Below are 23,148 nucleotides of genomic sequence, written 5' to 3' on the forward strand. Positions count from 1 at the left end.
TGCCATGCCTGTTCCTCTTATTTTTGCGTTTTACGGCCAAAATACTAGAATTCTGCCCGATTCCCATATTTTCGTGTGCTATAGCCCACTCCTTCCGAGTGGGCCCAGGCTCGCTGGACCCCGATCGCCTAAATAATTTTCGGACCATCAAATCTAACCTAAGCAACCATAGTCACCGCTCGACAATGACCGTTCTTGATTTATTTGCGTTTTACGGCAAAAATACTAGAATTCCGCCTGATTCCCATATTTTCGTGTGCTATAACCCACGCCTTCCCAGTGTGCAGGGCCCCCCGGACCTGGATCGCCTAAAATATTTTCGGTCCATCAAATATGACCTAAGAAATGATAGTCACCGCCCCGCCATGACCTTTCTTCGTTTTAAGCATTTTATGGCAAAAAAACAAGAATTCCGCGCGATATCTATATTTTTGTGTGCTATAGCCCACGTCTTCCTAGTGCGCACGGGTCCCCCGGACCCCGATCGCCTAAAATTTTTCCGGACCATCAAATACGACCTAACGAACCATAGTCACTGCCCCGCCATGAACTTTCCTCGTTTTTTGCATTTTACGACCAAAAAAAGAGAATTCCGCCCGATTCCCATATTTTTGTGTGCTATAATAGCCCACGCCTTCCGAGTGGGACCGGGTTCTCAGACGCCGATCGCTTAAAATTTTTCTGGTCCATCAAATACGACATAAGGAACCATAGTCACCGCCCCGCCATGACTGTTCCTCTTATTTTTGCATTTTACAGCCAAAAAACTAGAATTTCGCCTGATTCCATATTTTCGTATACTGTAGCCCACTCCTTCCGAGTGAGCCCAGGACCCCGGACCCCGATCGCCTAAAAATTTTTCAAGCCATGAAATACGACCTAAGGAACCATAGTTATCGCCCCGCCATGACCTTTCCTCGTTTTTTGCATTTTACGGCCAAAAAACTATAATTTCGCCCGATTTCCATATTTTCTTGTGCTAAAACCCACGCCTTTCGAGTGGGCCCGGGCCCTCCAGGCCCTAATCGCCTAAAATTTTTTCGGGCCATCAAATACGACCTAAGGTACCATAGTCACCGCCCTGCCATGACCGTTCCTCATGTTTTTGCATTTTACAGAAAAAAACCAGAATTCCGCCTGATTCCCATATTTTCGAGTGCTATAGCCCACGCCTTCCGAGTGGGCCGAGCCCCCTAGACCGCGATCGACTAAAATTTTTTCGGGCCATCAAATATGACCTAAGAAACAATTATCACTGCCCCACCATGACTGTTCCTCATTTCTTTTGTGTTTTACGACCAAGAAACTAGAATTCCGCCCGATTCTCATATTTTCGTGTGTTATAGCACACGCCTTCTGAGTAGGCCCGGGCCGCCCGGACCCGGATAGCCTAAAATCTTCCAAGGACATCATATACAACCTAAGGAACTATAGTCACTACCCCGCCATGACCGTTTCTCATTTGTTTCCGTTTTACAGCCAAAAACTAGAATTCCGCCCGATTCCCATATTTTCGTGTGTTATAGCCCACGCCTTCCAAGTGGGCCCGGGCCCACAAACACCGATCGCCTAAAAATTTTCCGGGCAATCAAATACGACCTAAGGTACCATAGTCACCGCCCCGCCATGGCCGTTCCTTATTTATTTGCGTTTTACGGCAAAAAACTAGAATTCCGCCCGATTCCCATATTTTCGTGTATGTGCAAGTCCCTCCGGACCCGGATCGCCTAAAACTTTTACGGGCCATCAAATACGACCTAAGGAACCATAGTCACCGCCCAGTCATGACCTTTTCTCATTTTTTGTATTTTACAGTCAAAAAACTAGAATTTTGCCTAATTCCCATGTTTTCTTGTGCCATAGCCTACGCCTTCCGAGTGGGCCCGGGCCCCCCAGACCCTGATCGCCTAAAAATTTTTCGGACCATCAAATACGACCTAAGGTACCATAATCACTGCCCTGCCATGACCGTTCCTTATTTTTTTGCGTTTTATGGCCAAAAAACTAGAATTCCGCCCGATTACCATATTTTCGTGTGCTATAGCCCACGCCTTCCGAGTGGGCCCGGCCCCCCGGACCCGGATCACCTAAATTTTTTTTGGTCCATCAAATAATACCTAAGGAACCATAGTCACCGCCCTGCTAGGCCCGTTCCTCTTATTTTTGCGTTTTACGGCCAAAGTACTAGAATTCCGTCCGATTCCCATATTTTCGTGTGCTATAGCCCACTTCTTCCGAGTGGGCCCAGGCTCGCCGGACCCCGATCACCTAAAAATTTTCCGGGCCATCAAATATAACCTAAGGTACCATAGTCACCGCCCCGTCATGACCTTTCCTCATTTTTTGCATTTTACAGTCAAAAAACTAGAATTCCGCCCGATTTCCATATTTGCTTGTGCTATAGCCCACGCCTTTCGAGTGGGCCCGGCCCCCGAACCCCGATCGCCTAAAATATTTTTGGACCATCAAATACGACCTAAGGTACCATAATTACCGCCCTGCCATGACCGTTCCATATTGTTTTACATTTTACGGTAAAAAGACGAGAATTCCACCCGATTCCCATATTTTCGTGTGCTATAGCCCACGCCTTCCGAGTGGGCCCGAGCCCCTAGACCCCAATCGACTAAAATTTTTCCGGGGCATCAAATACGACCCAAGGAACCATAGTCAACGCCCCACCATGAACTTTCCTCTTTTTTGGCATTTTACAGCCAAAAAACTAGAATTCAGCCCGATTCCCATATTTTCTTGTGCTATAGCCCAAGCCTTCCGAGTGGACCAGGGCCCCCGGACCCCAATCGCCTAAATGTTTTCTCGTCCATGAAATACGACCTAAGGTACCATAGTTATCGCCCCGCCATGACCGTCCCTCGTTCGTTTTGCATTTTACGGCAAAAAATTTGGAATACCTACAGATTACTATATTTTCGTCGGTTATGCCTTCCGAGTGGGCCCGGGCCCCCCGGACTCGGATCGCTTAAATTTTTTTGGTCCATCAAATATGACCTAAGGAACCATAGTCACCGCCCTGCCATGCCCGTTCCTCTTATTTTTGCATTTTACGGCCAAAATACTAGAATTCCGCCCGATTCCCATATTTTCGTGTGCTATAGCCCACTCCTTCCGAGTGGGCCCAGGCGCGCCGGACCCCGATCGCCTAAAAATATTTCGGGCCATCAAATCCAACCTAAGGTACCATAGTTACCTCCCGGCAATGACCGTTTCTGATTTATTTGCGTTTTACAGTAAAAATACTAGAATTCCGCCCGATTCCCATATTTTCGTGTGCTATAACCCACGCCTTCCCAGTGTGCAGGGCCCCCCGGACCTGGATCGCCTAAAATATTTTCGGTCCATCAAATATGACCTAAGAAATGATAGTCACCGCCCCGCCATCACCTTTCTTCGTTTTAAGCGTTTTATGGCAAAAAAACTAGAATTCCTCGCGATATCTATATTTTTGTGTGCTATAGCCCACGCCTTCCTAGTGTGCACGGCCCCCCTGACCCCTATCGCCTAAAATTTTTCGGGACCATTGAATACGACCTAAGGAACCATAGTCACTGCCCCGCCATGACCTTTCCTCGTTTTTTGCATTTTACGGCCATAAAACTAGAATTCCGCCTGATTCCCATATTTTTGTGTGCTATAGCTCACGCCTTCCGAGTGGGACCGGGTCCTCGGACGCCGATCGCTTAAAATTTTTCTGGTCCATCAAATACGACATAAGGAACCATAGTCACCGCCCCGCCATGACTGTTCCTCTTATTTTTGCGTTTTACGGCCAAAAAACTAGAATTTCGCCCGATTTCATATTTTCGTGTAATGTAGCCCACTCCTTCCGAGTGAGCCCAGGCCCCCGGACCCCGATCGCCTAAAAAAGTTTCAAGCCATGAAATACGACCTAAGGAATCATAGTTATCGCCCCGCCATGACCTTTCCTCGTTTTTTGCATTTTGCGGCCAAAAAACTATAATTCCGCCCGATTCCCATATTTTCTTGTGCTAAAACCCACTCCTTCCGAGTGGGCCCGGGCCTCCTGGACCCTAATCGCCTAAAATTTTTTTGGGCCATCAAATACGACCTAAGGTACCATAGTCACCGCCCCGCCATGACCGTTCCTCATGTTTTTGCATTTTACGGAAAAAAACCATAATTCCGCCTGATTCCCATATTTTCGAGTGCTATAGCCCACGCCTTCCGAGTGGGCCCGAGCCCCCTAGACCGCGATCGACTAAAATTTTTCCGGGCCATCAAATATGACCTAAGGAACAATTGTCACTGCCCCACCATGACTGTTCCTCATTTCTTTTGTGTTTTACGACCAAGAAACTATAATTCCGCCCGATTCTCATATTTTCGTGTGTTATAGCACACGCCTTCTGAGTAGGCCCGGGCCGCCAGGATTCGAATAGCCTAAAATCTTCCAGGGACATCATATACGACCTAAGGAACCATAGTCACTACCCCGCCATGACCGTTTCTCATTTGTTTTCGTTTTACAGACAAAAACTAGAATTCCACCCGATTCCCATATTTTCGAGTGCTATAGCCCACGCCTTCCAAGTGGGCCCGGGCCCCCGAACACCGATCGCCTAAAATATTTTCGGGCAATCAAATACGACCTAATGTACCATAGTCACCGCCCCGCCATGACCGTTCCTTATTTATTTGCGTTTTACGGCAAACAAACTAGAATTTCGCCCGATTTCCATATTTTCGTGTATGTGCAAGTCCCCCCGGACCCGGATCGCCTAAAATTTTTACGGGCCATCAAATACGACCTAAGGAACCATAGTCACCGCCCCGTCATGACCTTTTCTCATTTTTTGCATTTTAAGTCAAAAAACTAGAATTTTGCCTAATTCCTATGTTTTCTTGTGCCACAGCCCACGCATTCCGAGTAGGCCCGGGCCCCCCGGACCCTGATCGCCTAAAAATTTTTCGGACCATCAAATACGAGCTAAGGTACCATAATCACCGCCCGGCCATGACCGTTCCTTATTTTTTTGCGTTTTATGGCAAAAAAACTAGAATTCCGCCCGATTACCATATTTTGGTGTGCTATAGCCCATGCCTTCCGAGTGGGCCCGAGCCCCTAGACCCCGATCGATTAAAATTTTTTCGGGCCATCAAATACGATGTAAGGAACCATAGTCAACGCCCCGCCATGACCTTTCCTCATTTTTTGGCGTTTTACGGCCAAAAAACTAGAATTCCGCCTGATTCCCATATTTTCTTGTGCTATAGCCCAAGCCTTCCGCGTGGACCAGGGCCCCCGGACCCCAATCGCCTAAAAGTTTTCTGGGCCATAAATTACAACCTAAGGAACCATAGTTATCGCCCCGCCATGATCGTTCCTCGTTCTTTTTGCATTTTACGGCCAAAAAAACTAGAATTCCTCCCGATTCCCATATTTTCGTGTGCACGCCTTCCGAGTGGGCCCGACCCCGGACCCCCAGACCCCGATCGACTAAAAATTTTTTGGGCCATCATATACGACCTAAGGAACCATAGTCACCGTCCCTCCATGACCGTTCCTTTTTATTTTGGCATTTTACAGCCAAAAACTAGAATTTCGCCCGATTCCCATATTTTCGTGTGCTATAGCCCATGCCTTCCTAGTGGGCCCGGGCCCCCGAACACCGATCGCCTAAAATTTTTTCGGGCAATCAAATACAACCTAAGGTACCATAGTCACCGCCCCGCCATGACCGTTCCTCATTTATTTGCGTTTTACGTTAAACAAACTAGAATTCCGCCCGATTCCTACATTTTCGTGTGTGTGCAAGTCCCCCCGGACCCGGATCGCCTAAAATTTTTACGGGCCATCAAATACGACCTAAGGAACCATAGTCACCGCCCCGTCATGACCTTTCCTCTTTTTTGGCATTTTACGGCCAAAAAACTAGAATTCCGCGCCCAAGCCTTCCGTGTGGACCAGGGTCCCCGAATCCCAATCGCCTAAAATTTTTCTGGGCCATGAAATACGACCTAAGGTACCATAGTTATCGCCCCGCCATGACCGTCCCTCGTTCGTTTTGCATTTTACAGTAAAAAATCTAGAATTCCTACCGATTCTCATATTTTTGTGGGCTACGCCTTCCGATTGGGCCCGGCCCCCGGACCCCGATCGCCTAAAATATTTCCGGTATGTATGACCTAAGGAGCCATAGTCACCGCCCCGCCATAACCGTTCCTCATTTTTTTGCGTTTTACGGCCAAAAAACTAGAATTCCGCCCGATTTCCATATTTTCGTGTGCTCTAGCCCATGCCCTCCGAGTGGGCTCGGGCCCCCGGATCGCCTAAAATTTTGTTGGTCCATCAAATATGACCTAAGGAACCATAGTCACCGCCCTGCCATGCCCGTTCCTCTTATTTTTGCGTTTTACGGCCAAAAAACTAGAATTCCGCCCGATTCCCATATTTTCTTGTGCTATAGCCCAAGCCTTCCGCGTGGACCAGGGCGCCCGGACCCCAATCGCCTAAACGTTTTCTGGGCCATAAATTACAACCTAAGGAACCATAGTTATCGCCCCGCCATGATCGTTCCTCGTTCTTTTTGCATTTTACGGCCAAAAAAACTAGAATTCCTCCCGATTCCCATATTTTCGTGTGCACGCCTTCCGAGTGGGCCCGGCCCCCGGACCCCGATCGCCTAAAATTTTTCCGGGCCATAATATACGACCTAAGGAACCATAATCACCGCCCCGCCATGACCGATCCTTTTTTTTTGCGTTTTACGGCCAAAAAACTAGAATTCCGTCTGATTCCTATATTTTCTGTGCATAGCTCACGCCTTCCGAGTGGATCCAGGCCCCCCGGACCCCGATTGCCTAAAGATTTTCCGGGCTATGAGATACGTTCTAAGGAACCATAGTTATCGCCCCGCTATGACCGTTCCTCGTTTGTTTGCATTTTACGGCCAAAAACTAAAATTCCACCCGATTCCCATATTTTCGTGTACTATAGCCCACGCCTTCCGAGTGTGCCCGGGCCCCCCGTCCCGGATCGCCTAAAATTTTTTTGGTCCATCAAATATGACCTAAGGAACCATAGTCACCGCCCTGCCATGCCCGTTCCTCTTATGTTTGCATTTTACGGCCAAAATACTAGAATTCCGCCCGATTCTCATATTTTCGTGTGCTATATCCCACTCCTTCCGAGTGGGCCCAGGCTCGCCGGACCCTGATCGACTAAAAATTTTCCGGGCCATCAAATCCAACCTAAGGTACCATAGTCACCGCCCGGCAATGACCGTTCCTCGTTTGTTTGCATTTAACGGCCAAAAAACTAGAATTCCACCCGATTCCCATATTTTCGTGTACTATAAGCCACGCCTTCCGAGTGTGCCCAGGCCCCCCGAACCCGGATCGCCTAAAATTTTTCTAGGCCATCAAATATGACCTAAGGAACCATAGTCACCACCCTTCCATGCCCGTTCCTCTTATTTTTGCATTTTACGGTGAAAAAACTAGAATTCTGCCCAATTCCCATATTTTCGTGTGCTATAGCCTACTCCTTCTTAGTGGGCCCAGGCCCGCCGGACCCCGATCGTTTAAAAATTTTGCGGGCCATCAAACACAACCTAAGGTACCATAGTCACCGCCCCCGTCATGACCGTTCCTCATATTTTTGTGTATTACCGCAAAAAAACTAGAATTCTGCCCGATTTCATATTTTCGTGTGCTATAACCCACTCCTTCCAAGTGGGCCTAGGCCCCCGGACCCCAATCACCTAAAAATTTTCTAGTCCATGAAATACGAACTAAGGAACCATAGTTATCGCCCCGCCAAGACCGTTCCTCGTTAATTTGTATTTTACGGCCAAAAAATTACAATTCCGCCCGATTCTCATATTTTCATATGCTATAGCCCACGCCTTCCGAGTGGGCCCGGGCCCCCCGGACCCCGATCGCTAAAAATTTTTCTGGGCTATCAAATACGACCTAAGGTACCATAGTCACTGCCCCGCCATTATCGTTCCTCATTTATTTGCGTTTTACGGTAAAGAAACTAGAATTCCGCTCGATTCCCATATTGTTTTGTGTGTGCAGGTCCCCCCGGACCCGGATCGCCTAAAATTTTTTCGGGCCATCAAATATGACCTAAGGAACCATAGTCTACGCCCCGCCACGACCTTTCCTCTTTTTTGGCGTTTTACGGCAAAAAACTAGAATTCCGCCCGATTCCCATATTTTCTTGCGCTATAGCCCAAGCCTTCCGAGTGGGCTAGGGTACCCGGACCCCAATCGCCTAAAATTGTTTTGGGACATGAAATACGACCTAAGGATCCATAGTTATCGCCCCGCCATGGCCGTTCCTCGTTTGTTTTGCATTTTACAGCCAAAAAACTAGAATTCCGCCTGATTCCCATATTTTCGTGTGCTATGCCTTCCGAGTGGGCCCGGCCCCCCGGACCCCGATCGCCTAAAATTTTTCCGGGCCATCAAATACGACCTAAGGAACCATAGTCACCGCCCCACTATGACCGTTCCACATTTTTTTGCATATTACTACTAAAAAACTAGAATTTTGCCTGATTCCCATATTTTCGTATGCATAGCCCTCGCCTTCCGAGTGGACCCGGGCCCCCCGGACCCCGATCGCTTACTAATTTTCTGGGCCATGAGATACGACCTAAGGAACCACAGTTATCACCCCGCCATGACCGTTCCTCATTTGTTTGCATTTTACGACCAGAAAACTAGAATTCTGCCCGATTCCCATATTTTCGTGTGCTATAGCCCACGCCTTCTGAGTAGGCCCGGGCCGCCCGGACCCGGATAGCCTAAAATCTTCCAAGGACATCATATACGACCTAAAGAACAATAGTCACTACCCCGCTATGACCGTTTCTCATTTGTTTCCGTTTTACAGCCAAACACTAGAATTCCGCCCGATTCCCATATTTTCGTGTGCTATAGCCCACGCCTTCCAAGTGGGCCCGGGCCCCCGAACACCGATAGCCTAAAATTTTTCCGGGCAATCAAATACGACCTAAGGTACCATAGTCACCGCCTCGCTATGACCGTTCCACATTTATTTGCATTTTACGGCAAACAAACTAGAATTCTGCCCGATTCCCATATTTTCGTGTGTGTGCAAGTCCCACCGGACCCGGATCGCCTAAAATTTTTACGGGCCATCAAATAAGACCTAAGGAACCATAGTCACCGCCCCATCATGACCTTTCCTCTTTTTTGGCGTTTTACGGCCAAAAAACTAGAATTTCGCCCGATTCCCATATTTTCTTGTGCTATAGTCCAAGCCTTCCGAGTGGACCAGGGCCCCCGAACCCCAATCGCCTAAATTTTTTTTGGGCCATGAAATACGACCTAAGGTACCATAGTTATCGCCCCGCCATGACCGTCCCTCATTCGTTTTGCATTTTACGGCAAAAAAACTAGAATTCCTACCGATTCCCATATTTTTGTGGGCTACGTCTTCCGAGTGGGCCCGGACCTCGGACCCCGATCGCCTAAAATTTTTCCGGGCTATCATATATGACCTAAGGAACTATAGTCACCACCCCGCCATAACCGTTCCTCATTATTTTGCATTTTACAGCCAAAAAACTAGAATTCTGCCCGATTCCCATATTTTCGTGTGCTCTAGCCCACGCCTTCCGAGTGGGCCCGGGCCCCCGGGACCTGGCTCGCCTAAAAATTTTTTGGTCCATCAAATATGACCTAAGGAACCATAGTCACTGCCCTGCCATGCCCGTTCCTCTTATTTTTGCATTTTACGGCCAAAATACTAGAATTCCGCCCGATTCCCATATTTTTGTGTGCTATAGCCCACTCCTTCCGAGTGGGCCCAGGCTCGCCAGACCCCGATCGCCTAAAATTTTCCGGGCCATCAAATCCAACCTAAGGTACCATAGTCACCGCCCGGCAATGACCGTTCCTCATTTATTTGCGTTTTATAGAAAAAACACTAGAATTCCGCCCGATTCCCATATTTCCGTGTGCTATAGCCCACGCCTTCCCAGTGTGCAAGGCCCCCCGGACCTGGATCGCCTAAAATATTTTCGGTTCATCAAATATGACTAAGAAACGATAGACACCGCCCCGCCAAGACCTTTCTTCATTTTTTAGCGTTTTATGGCAAAAAAAACAAGAATTCCGCACGATATCTATATTTTTGTGTGCTATAGCCCACGCCTTCCTAGTGCGCCCGGGCCCCCCGGACCCCGATCGCCTAAAATTTTTCTGGACCATCAAATACGACCTAAGGAACCATAGTCACTGCCCCGCCATGAGCTTTCCTCATTTTTTGTGTTTTACAGCCAAAAAACTAGAATTCCGCCCGATTCCCATATTTTTGTGTGCTATAGCCCACGCCTTCCGAGTGGGGTCGGGTCCTCGGACGCCGATCGCTTAAAAATTTTCTGGGCCATCAAATACGACATAAGGAACCATAGTCACCGCCCCGCCATGACTCTTCCTCTTATTTTTGTATTTTACGGCCAAAAAACTAGAATTTCGCTCGATTCCATATTTTCGTGTACTGTAGCCCACTCCTTCCGAGTGGGCCCAGGCCCACGGACCCCGATCGCATAAAAAATTTTCAAGCCATGAAATACGACCTAAGGAACCATAGTTATCGCCCCGCCATGACCTTTCCTCGTTTTTTGTTTTATGGCCAAAAAATAATAATTCCGCTTGATTCCCATATTTTCTTGTGCTAAAGCCCATGCCTTCCGAGTGGGCCATGGCCCGCCGGACCCTAATTGGCTAAAATTTTTCCAGGCCATCAAATACGACCTAAGGTACCATAGTAATCGTCCCGCCATGACCATTCCTCATGTTTTTGCGTTTTACGGAAAAAAACCAGAATTCCGCCTGATTCCCATATTTTCGAGTGCTATAGCCCACGCCTTCCGAGTGGGCCCGAGCCCCCTAGACCCCGATCGACTAAAATTTTTCCGGGCCATCAATTATGACCTAAAGAACCATTGTCACTGCCCCACCATGACTGTTCCTCATTTCTTTTCTGATTTACGACCAAGAAACTAGAATTCCGCCCGATTCTCATATTTTCGTGTGCTATAGCACGCGCCTTCTGAGTAGGCCCGGGCCGCCCGGACCCGGATATCCTAAAATCTTCCAGGGACATCATATATGACCTAAGGAACCATAGTCACTTCCCCGCCATGACCTTTTCTCATTAGTTTCCGTTTTACAGCCAAAAACTAGAATTCCGCCTGATTCCCATATTTTCGTGTGCTATAGCCCATGCCTTCCAAGTGGGCCCGGGCCCCCGAACACCGATCGCCTAAAATTTTTTCGGGCAATCAAATACGACCTAAGGTACCATAGTCACCGCCCCGCCATGACCGTTCTTCATTTTTTTGGGTATTACGGCAAACAAACTAGAATTCCGCCCGATTCCCATATTTTCATGTGTGCAAGTCCCCCCGGACCCGGATCGCCTAAAATTTTTACAAGCCATCAAATACGACCTAAGGAACCATAGTCACCGCCCTGTCATGACCTTTTCTCGTTTTTTGCATTTTACAGTAAAAAAACTAGAATTCCGCCTAATTCCCATGTTTTCTTGTGCCATAGCCCACGCCTTCCGAGTGGGCCCGGGCCCCCCGGACCCCGATCGCCTAAAAAATTTTCGGACCATCAAATACGACCTAAGGTACCATAATCACCGCCCTGCCATGACCGTTCCTTATGTTTTTGCGTTTTACAGCAAAAAAATGAGAATTCCGCCCGATTACCATATTTTCGTGTGCTATAGCCCATGCCTTCCGAGTGGGCCCGAGCCCTTAGACCCCGATCGCCTAAAAATTTTAAGGGCCATCAAATACGACCTAAGGAACCATAGTCACCGCCCCATCATGACCTTTCCTCTTCTTTGGCGTTTTACGGCCAAAAAACTAGAATTCCGCCCGATTCCCATATTTTCTTGTGCTATAGCCCAAGCCTTCCGAGTGGACCAGGGCCCCCGAACCCCAATCGCCTAAAATATTTATGGGCCACGAAATACGACCTAAGGTACCATAGTTATCGCCCTGCCATGACCGTCCCTCGTTCGTTTTGCATTTTACGGCAAAAAAACTAGAATTCCTACCGATTCCCATTTTTTCGTGGGCTACGCCTTCCAAGTGGGCCCGGCCCTCGGACCTTGATCGCCTAAATTTTTTTGGGGCTATCATATATGACCTAAGGTGCCATAGTCACCGCCCCGCCATGACCGTTCCTTATTTTTTTGCGTTTTACGGCAAAAAAACTAGAATGCCGCCCGATTTCCATATTTTCTTGTGCTATAGCCCAAGCCTTCCGAGTGGGCCCGAGCCCCCCGGACCCCGATCGCCTAAAATTTTTTCAGGCCATCAAATGTGACCTAAAGAACCATTGTCACCGCCCCTCCATGACCGTTCCTCATTTGTTTTGCGTTTTACGGCTAAGAAACTAGAATTTTGCCCGCTTCTCATATTTTCGTGTGCTGTAGCACACGCCTTCTGAGTGGGCCCGGGCCGCACGGACCTGGAAAGCTTAAAATATTCCCGGGACATCAAATACAATCTAAGAAACCATAGTTGCCACCCCGCTATGACCGTTCCTCATTGTTTTGCATGGTACGACAAAAAAATTAGAATTCCGCCCGATTCGCCAAAAATTTTTTCGGGCTATCAAATACGACCTAAAGAACCATAGACACCGCCTTGCCATGACCTTTCTTCCTTTTTTGCATTTTACGGCCAAAAAACTAGAATTCTGCCCGATTCCCATATTTTCATGTGCTATAGCCCATGCCTTCCCAGTGTGCATGGCCTCCCGGACCCAGATCGCCTAAACGTTTTTTCGGGCCATCAAATACGACCTAAGAAACCATAGTCACCGTCCCTCCATGGCCTCTCCTCGTTTTTTTGCGTTTTACGGATAAAGAACTAGAATTCCGCCCGATTCTCATATTTTCGTGTGTTATAGCACACGCCTTCTGCGTGGGCCCGGGCCGCCAGGACCCGGATAGCCTAAAATCTTCCAAGGACATCATATACGACCTAAGGAACCATAGTCACCACCCCACCATGACCGTTCCTCATTTGTTTGCGTTTTACAGTGAAAAACTAGAATTCCGCCCGATTCCCATATTTTCGTGTGCTATAGCCCACTCCTTCCAAGTGGGCCCGGGCCCCCCAAACATTGATGGCCTAAATTTTTTTTGGGCAATCAAATACGACCTAAGGTACCATAGTCAACGCCCCGCCATGACCGTTCCTCATTTATTTGCGTTTTACAGCAAATAAACTAGAGTTCCGCCCGATTCCCATATTTTCTTGTGTGTGCATGTCCCCCCGGACCCGGATCGCCTAAAACTTTTCCGGGCTATCAAATATGACCTAAGGAACCATAGTCATCGCCCCGTCATGACCTTTCCTCATTTTTTGCATTTTAAGGTCAAAAAACTAGAATTTCGCCCGATTCCCATATTTTCTTGTGCTATAGCACACGCATTTCGAGTGGGCCCGGGCCCGTCGGACCCTGATTGCCTAAAACTTTTTCGGGCCATCAAATACGATCTAAAGTACCGTAGTCACCACCCTGCCATGACCGTTCCTCATTTTTTTGTGTTTTATGGAAAAACAGCGAGAATTCCGCCCGATTCCCATATTTTCGTCTGCTATAGCCCACGCCTTTCCAGTGTGCAGGGCCGCACGGACCCGTATCGCCTAAAATTTTTCTAAGCCATCAAATACGACTTAAGGAACCATATTCACCTCCCCTCCATGACCATTCCTCGTATTTTTGTGTTTTACAGCCAAAAAACTAGAATTCCGCCTGATTCCCATATTTTTGTGTGCTATATAGCCCACTCCTTCCGAGTGGGCCCAGGCCCCCCGGACCCCGATAGCCTAAAAAATTTTCGGGACATGAAATATGACCTAAGGAACCATAGTTATCGCCCCGCCATGACGGTTCCTCATTTTATTTGCGTTTTACGGCCAAAAACTAGAATTCTGCCCGATTCCCATATTTTCGTGTGCTATAGCCCACGCCTTCTGAGTGAGCCCGGGCCCCCAGGACCCCGATCGATAAAAATGTTTTCGGGCAATCAAATATGACCTAAGGTACCATAGTCACCGCCCCGCCATGACCGTTTCTCATTTTTTTGGTTTTACGGCAAAAAAACAAGAATTTCGCCCGATTCCCATATTTTCGTGTACTATAGCCCACGCCTTCCAAGTGGGCCCGGTCACCCCTGACCCCGATCGCCTAAAATTTTTTTGGGCCATCAAATATGACCTAAGGTACCGTAGTGACCTCCCTGCCATGACCGTTCCTCATTGTTTTGCATTTTACGGCCAAAAAACTAGAATTTCGCCCGATTCCCATATTTTCGTGTGCTATAGCCCATGCCTTCCGAGTGGGCCTGGGCCCCCCGGACCTCGACCGCATAAAATATTTCCGGGCCATCAAATACGTCCTAAGGTACCTTAGTCACCACCCCGCCATGACCGTTCCTCTTTTTTTGCATTTTACGGCAAAAAAATTAGAATTTCGCCCGATTCCCATATTTTCGTGTACTATAGCCCACGCCTTCCGAGTGGGCCCGAGCCCCCCGGACCCCGATCGCCTAAAATTTTTTCGGGCCATCAAATGTGACCTAAGGAACCATTGTCACCGCCCCTCCATGACCGTTCCTCATTTGTTTTGCGTTTTACGGCTAAGAAACTAGAATTTTGCCCGCTTCTCATATTTTCGTGTGCTGTAGCACACGCCTTCTGAGTGGGCCCAGGCCGCACGGACCTGGAAAGTTTAAAATATTCCGGGGACATCAAATACAAACTAAGAAACCATAGTTGCCACCCCGCTATGACCGTTCCTCATTGTTTTGCATGGTACGATAAAAAAATTAGAATTCCGCCCGATTCGCCAAAAAATTTTTCGGGCTATCAAATACGACCTAAAGAACCATAGACACCGCCTTGCCATGACCTTTCTTCCTTTTTTGCATTTTACGGCCAAAAAACTAGAATTCTGCCCGATTCCCATATTTTCGTGTGCTATAGCCCATGCCTTCCCAGTGTGCATGGCCTCCCGGACCCAGATCGCCTTAACATTTTTTCGGGCCATCAAATACGACCTAAGAAACCATAATCACCGTCCCTCCATGGCCTCTCCTCGTTTTTTTGCGTTTTACGGATAAAGAACTAGAATTCCGCCCGATTCTCATATTTTCGTGTGTTATAGCACACGCCTTCTGCGTGGGCCCGGGCCGCCCGGACCCGGATAGCCTAAAATCTTCCAAGGACATCATATACGACCTAAGGAACTATAGTCACCACCCCACCATGACCGTTCCTCATTTGTTTGCGTTTTACAGTGAAAAACTAGAATTCCGCCCGATTCCCATATTTTCGTGTGCTATAGCCCACTCCTTCCAAGTGGGCCCGGGCCCCCCAAACATTGATGGCCTAAATTTTTTTTGGGCAATCAAATACGACCTAAGGTACCATAGTCAACGCCCCGCCATGACCGTTCCTCATTTATTTGCGTTTTACAGCAAATAAACTAGAGTTCCGCCCGATTCCCATATTTTCTTGTGTGTGCATGTCCCCCCGGACCCGGATCGCCTAAAACTTTTCCGGGCCATCAAATACGACCTAAGGAACCATAGTCATCGCCCCGTCATGACCTTTCCTCATTTTTTGCATTTTACGGTCAAAAAACTAGAATTTTGCCCGATTCCCATATTTTCTTGTGCTATAGCACACGCATTTCGAGTGGGCCCGGGCCCGCCGGACCCTGATTGCCTAAAACTTTTCCGGGCCATCAAATACGATCTAAAGTACCGTAGTCACCACCCTGCCATGACCGTTCCTCATTTTTTTGTGTTTTATGGCAAAACAGCGAGAATTCCGCCCGATTCCCATATTTTCGTGTTCTATAGCCCACGCCTTTCCAGTGTGCAGGGCCGCACGGACCCGTATCGCCTAAAATTTTTCTAAGCCATCAAATACGACTTAAGGAACCATATTCACCTCCCCTCCATGACCATTCCTCGTATTTTTGTGTTTTACAGCCAAAAAACTAGAATTCCGCCTGATTCCCATATTTTTGTGTGCTATATAGCCCACTCCTTCCGAGTGGGCCCAGGCCCCCGGACCCCGATAGCCTAAAAAATTTTCGGGACATGAAATACGACCTAAGGAATCATAGTTATTGCCCCGCCATGACGGTTCCTCATTTTATTTGCGTTTTACGGCCAAAAACTAGAATTCTGCCCGATTCTCATATTTTCGTGTGCTATAGCCCACGCCTTCTGAGTGGGCCCGGGCCCCCAGGACCCCGATCGATAAAAATGTTTCCGGGCAATCAAATATGACCTAAGGTACCATAGTCACTGCCCCACCATGACCGTTTCTCATTTCTTTGCGTTTTACGGCAAAAAAACAAGAATTTCGCCCGATTCCCATATTTTCGTGTACTATAGCCCACGCCTTCCAAGTGGGCCTGGTCACCCCTGACCCCGATCGCCTAAAAATTTTTTTGGGCCATCAAATAGGACCTAAGGTACCGTAGTGACCTCCCTTCCATGACCGTTCCTCATTGTTTTGCATTTTACGGCCAAAAAACTAGAATTCCGCCCGATTCCCATATTTTCGTGTGCTATAGCCCACGCCTTCCGAGTGGGCCCGGGCCCCCAGACCTCGACCGCATAAAATATTTCCGGGCCATCAAATACGTCCTAAGGTACCTTAGTCACCACCCCGCCATGACCGTTCCTCTTTTTTTGCATTTTACGGCAAAAAAATTAGAATTTCGCCCGATTCCCATATTTTCGTGTACTATAGCCCACGCCTTCCGAGTGGGCCCGAGCCCCCCGGACCCCGATCGCCTAAAATTTTTTCGGGCCATCAAATGTGACCTAAGGAACCATTGTCACCGCCCCTCCATGACCGTTCCTCATTTGTTTTGCGTTTTACGGCTAAGAAACTAGAATTTTGCCCGCTTCTCATATTTTCGTGTGCTGTAGCACATGCCTTCTAAGTGGGCCCGGGCCGCACGGACCTGGAAAGCTTAAAATATTCCCGGGACATCAAATACAAACTAAGAAACCATAGTTGCCACCCCGCTATGACCGTTCCTCATTGTTTTGCATGGTACGACAAAAAAATTAGAATTCCGCCCGATTCGCCAAAAAATTTTTCGGGCTATCAAATACGACCTAAAGAACCATAGACACCGCCTTGCCATGACCTTTCTTCCTTTTTTGCGTTTTACGTCCAAAAAACTAGAATTCTGCCCGATTCCCATATTTTCGTGTGCTATAGCCCATGCCTTCCCAGTGCGCATGGCCTCCCGGACCCAGATCGCCTTAACGTTTTTTCGGGCCATCAAATACGACCTAAGAAACCATAATCACCGTCCCTCCATGGCCTCTCCTCGTTTTTTTGTGTTTTACGGATAAAGAACTAGAATTCCGCCCGATTCTCATATTTTCGTGTGTTATAGCACACGCCTTCTGCGTGGGCCCGGGCCGCCCGGACCCGGATAGCCTAAAATCTTCCAAGGACATCATATACGACCTAAGGAACCATAGTCACTGCCCCACCATGACCGTTCCTCATTTGTTTGCGTTTTACAGTGAAAAACTAAAATTCCGCCCGATTCCCATATTTTCGTGTGCTATAGCCCACTCCTTCCAAGTGGGCTCGGGCCCCCCAAACATTGATGGCCTAAATTTTTTTTGGGCAATCAAATACGACCTAAGGTACCATAGTCAACGCCCCGCCATGACCGTTCCTCATTTATTTGCGTTTTACAGCAAATAAACTAGAGTTCCGCCCGATTCCCATATTTTCTTGTGTGTGCATGTCCCCCCGGACCCGGATCGCCTAAAACTTTTCCGGGCCATCAAATACGACCTAAGGAACCATAGTCATCGCCCCGTCATGACCTTTCCTCATTTTTTGCATTTTACGGTCAAAAAACTACAATTTCGCCCGATTCCCATATTTTCTTGTGCTATAGCACACGCATTTCGAGTGGGCCTGGGCCCGCCGGACCCTGATTGCCTAAAACTTTTCCGGGCCATCAAATACGATCTAAAGTACCGTAGTCACCACCCTGCCATGACCGTTCCTCATTTTTTTGTGTTTTATGGCAAAACAGCGAGAATTCCGCCCGATTCCCATATTTTCGTGTGCTATAGCCCACGCCTTCCGAGTGGGCCCGAGCCCCCTAGACCCTGATCGACTAAAATTTTTCCGGGCCATCAAATATGACCTAAGGAACCATAGTCAATGCCCCGCCATGACCTTTCCTCGTTTTTGGCATTTTACGGCCAAAAAATTAGAATTCCGCCTGATTCCCCTATTTTCTTGTGCTATAGCCCAAGCCTTCCGAGTGGGCCAGGGCCCCCGGACCCCAATCGCCTAAAATTTTTCTAGGCCATGAAATACGACCTAAGGAACCATAGTTATCGCCCCGCCATGACCGTTCCTCGTTTGTTTTGCATTTTACAGCCAAAAAACTAGAATTCCGCCCGATTCCCATATTTTTGTGTGCTACGCCTTCCGAGTAGACCCGCCCCCCCGGACCCAGATCGCCTACAAATTTTCCGGGCCATGAGATATGACCTAAGGAACCATAGTTATCACCCCTCCATGATCGTTCCTCGTTTGTTTGCATTTTACGGCCAAAAAACTAAAATTCCGCCTGATTCCCATATTTTCGTGTGTTATAGTCCACGCCTTCCGAGTGGGCCCGGGCCCCCCGGACTTGGATCGCCTAAAAATTTTCTGGGTCATCAAATATGAACTAAGGAACCATGGGCACCGCCCAGCCATGTCTGTTCCTCTTATTTTTGTATTTTACGGCCAAAAAACTAGAATTCCGCCCGATTCCCATATTTTCGTGTGCTATAGCCCACTACTTCCGAGTGGGCCCAGGCCCGCCGGACCCTGATTGCCTAAAAATTTACTGGGACGTCAAATACATCCTAAGGTACCATAGTCACAGCCCCTCCATGACCGTTCCTCGTTGTTTTGCGTTTTATGGCCAAGAAACTAGAATTCCGCCAGATTCTCATATTTTCGTGTGCTATAGCACACGCCTTCCGAGTGGGCCCTGGCCCCCCGGATCCCGATCGCCTAAAAATTTTTTGGGCCATGAAATACGACCTAAGGAACCATAGTTATCGCCCCTCCATGACCGTTCCTCCTTTTTTTGCATTTTACGGCCAAATAACTAGAATTCCGCCTGATTCCCATATTTTCGTGTGCTATTGCCCACGCCTTCCAAGTGGGACCGAGCCCCGCAGACCCCGATCGCCTAAAATTTTTTCGGGCCATCAAATACGACCTAAGGAACCATTGTCATCGCCCTGCCATGACTATTCCTCGTATTTTTGCATTTTACGGCAAAGAAACTAGAATTCCGCCCGATTCTCACATTTTCGTGTGCTATAACCCACGCCTTCCGAGTGGGCCCGGAACCCCCGGACTCGGATCGCCTAAAAAGTTTTTGGGCCATCAAATACGACCTAAGGTACCATAGTCACCACCCCGCCATGACCGTTCCTCATTGTTTTGTGTTTTACGGCAAAAAAATTAGAATTCCGCCTGATTCCCATATTTTCTTGTGCTATAGCCCAAGCCTTCCGAGTGGGCCAGGGCCCCCGGACCCCAATCGCCTAAAATTTTTCTAGGCCATGAAATACGACCTAAGGAACCATAGTTATCGCCCCACCATGACCGTTCCTCGTTTGTTTTGCATTTTACAGCCAAAAAACTAGAATTCCGCCCGATTCCCATATTTTTGTGTGCTACGCCTTCCGAGTAGACCCGGCCCCCCGGACCCAGATCGCCTACAAATTTTCCGAGCCATGAGATATGACCTAAGGAACCATAGTTATCACCCCTCCATGATCGTTCCTCGTTTGTTTGCATTTTACGGCCAAAAAACTAAAATTCCGCCTGATTCCCATATTTTCGTGTGTTATAGCCCACGCCTTCCGAGTGGGCCCGGGCCCCCCGGACTTGGATCGCCTAAAAATTTTCTGGGTCATCAAATATGAACTAAGGAACCATGGGCACCGCCCAGCCATGTCTGTTCCTCTTATTTTTGCATTTTACGGCCAAAAAACTAGAATTCCGCCCGATTCCCATATTTTCGTGTGCTATAGCCCACTACTTCCGAGTGGGCCCAGGTCCGCCGGACCCCGATTGCCTAAAAATTTACTGGGACGTCAAATACATCCTAAGGTACCATAGTCACAGCCCCTCTATGACCGTTCCTCGTTGTTTTTGCGTTTTATGGCCAAGAAACTAGAATTCCGCCAGATTCTCATATTTTCGTGTGCTATAGCACACGCCTTCCGAGTGGGCCCTGGCCCCCCGGATCCCGATCGCCTAAAAATTTTCCGGGCCATGAAATACGACCTAAGGAACCATAGTTATCGCCCCTCCATGACCGTTCCTCATTTTTTTGCATTTTACGGCCAAATAACTAGAATTCCGCCTGATTCCCATATTTTCGTGTGCTATTGCCCACGCCTTCCAAGTGGGACCGAGCCCCGCAGACCCCGATCGCCTAAAATTTTTTCGGGCCATCAAATACGACCTAAGGAACCATTGTCATCGCCCCGCCATGACCATTCCTCGTATTTTTGCATTTTACGGCAAAGAAACTAGAATTCCGCCCGATTCTCACATTTTCGTGTGCTATAACCCACGCCTTCCGAGTGGGCCCGGTACCCCCGGACCCGGATCGCCTAAAAAGTTTTTGGGCCATCAAATACGACCTAAGGTACCATAGTCACCACCCCGCCATGACCGTTCCTCATTGTTTTGTGTTTTACGGCAAAAAAACTATAATTCCTCCCGATTCCTATATTTTCGTGTGCTATAGCCCACGCCTTCCTAGTGTGTAGGGCCCCCCGGATCGGGATCGCCTAAATTTTATCCGTGCCATCAAATACGACCTAAGGAACAATAGTCGCCTCCCCGCCATGACCGTTCCTCATTTGTTTGCGTTTTACGGCAAAAGAACTCGAATTCCGCCCGATTCCCATATTTTCGTATGCTATAGCCCACTCCTTCTGAGTGGGCCCAGGCCCCCCGGACTCCGATTGCCTAAAAATTTATCGGGCCATGAAATACGACCTAAGGAACCATACTTATCGCCCCGCCATGACCGTTCCTCATTTATTTTGCATTTTACGGCAAAATAACTAGAATTCCGCCCGATTCCCATATTTTCGTGTGCTACAGCCCAAGCCTTCCGAGTGGGCCAGGACCCCTGAACCCTGATCACCTAAAATTTTTCCAGGCCATCAAATACGATTTCAGGAACCATTGTCACCATCCCGCCATGACCGTTCCTGGTTTGTTTGCATTTTACGGCCAAAAAACTAGAATTCCGCCCGATTCCCATATTTTGTTGTGCTATTGCCCACGCCTTCCGAGTGGGCCAGGGCCCCGGGACCCCAATCGCCTAAAACTTTTCTGGGCCATCAAATATGACCTAAGGAACCGTAGTCACCGCCCCGCCATGACCTTTCCTCATTTTTTGCATTTTATGGCCAAAAACCTAGAATTCCGCCCGATTCTCATATTTTCGTGTGATATAGCCCACGTTTTCCGAGTGGGCACGGGCCACACGGACCCCGACCGCATAAAATTTTTCCATGCCATCAAATACATCCTAAGGTACCATAGTCACCGCCCCGCCATGACCGTTTCTCATTTTTTTGCATTTTACGGCTAAGAAACTAGAATTTCTCCCGATTCTCATATTTTCGTGTGCTATAGCACACGCCTTCTGAGTGGGCCCGGTCCGCACGGACACGGAAAGCCTAAAATCTTCCTGGGACATCAAATACGAACTATAAAACCATAGTCACCACCCCGCAATGACCGTTCCTCATTGTTTTGCGTGTTACGAAAAAAAACTAGAATTTCACCCCATTCGCCTAAAAGTTTTCCGGGCCATCAAATACGAACTAAACAACCATAGTCACCTCCCCGCCATGACCTTTTCTCATTTTTTTTTTGCGTTTTACGGCCAAAAAACTAGAATTCCTCCCGATTCCCATATTTTCGTGTGCTATAGCCCATGCCTTCTGAGTGTGTAGGGCCCCCAGACCCGGATCCCCTAAAATTATTCCGGGCCATCAAATACGACCTAAGAAACCATAGTCACCGCCCGGCCATGACCGTTCCTCATTATTTTGCGTGTTGCGGCAAAAAAACTAGAATTCCGCCCGATTCCCATATTTTCGTGTGCTATAGCCCATGCCTTCCCAGTGTGCAGGGCCCATCGGACCCGGATAGCCAAAAAATTTTCCGAGCCATCAATTACAACCAAAGGAACCATAGTCACCACCCCGCTATGACCTTCCCTCGTTCTTTTGCGTTTATGGCCAAAAAACTAGAATTCTGCCCGATTCCCATATTTTCGGGTGCTATAGCCCACGACTTCCGAGTTGGCCCGAGCTCCCTGGACCACGATCGCCAAAAATATTTTTGGGCCATCAAATACGACCTAAGGAACCATTGTCACTGCCCCGCCATGACCGTTCCTCGTTATTTTGCGTTTTATGGCCAAGAAACTAGAATTCCGCAAGATTCTCATATTTTCGTGTGCTATAGCACACGCTTTCCGAGTGGGCCCTGGCCCCCCGGATCCCGATCATCTAAAAATTTTTCAGCCATGAAATAGGACCTAAGGAACCATAGTTATCGCCCCGCCATGACCGTTCCTCATCTGTTTTGCATTTTAAGGCCAAAAAAATAGAATTCCGCTCTATTCCTCTATTTTTGTGTGCCATAGCCTACGCCTTCCGAGTGGGCCCGGGCCCCCCGGACCCCGATCACCTAAATTTTTTCTAGGCCATCAAATACGACCTAAGGTACCATAGTCACCGCCCCGCCATGACCGTTCCTCATTTATTTGCATTTTACGGCAAAAAAAAAAGAATTCCGCTCGATTCCCATATTTTCGTGTGCTATAGCCCACGCCATCTGAGTGGGCCCTGGCCCCCGGACTCGGATCGCCTAAAATTTTTCCGCACTATCAAATACGACCTAAGTAACCATAGTCACCGCCCCGCCCTGACCTTTCCTCGTTGTTTGTGATTTACGGCAAAAAAATAAGATTTCTGCCTGATTTCCATAT

Source organism: Nicotiana tomentosiformis, chromosome 6 (assembly GCF_000390325.3).
Source record: "Nicotiana tomentosiformis chromosome 6, ASM39032v3, whole genome shotgun sequence".
Taxonomy (NCBI): domain Eukaryota; kingdom Viridiplantae; phylum Streptophyta; class Magnoliopsida; order Solanales; family Solanaceae; genus Nicotiana; species Nicotiana tomentosiformis.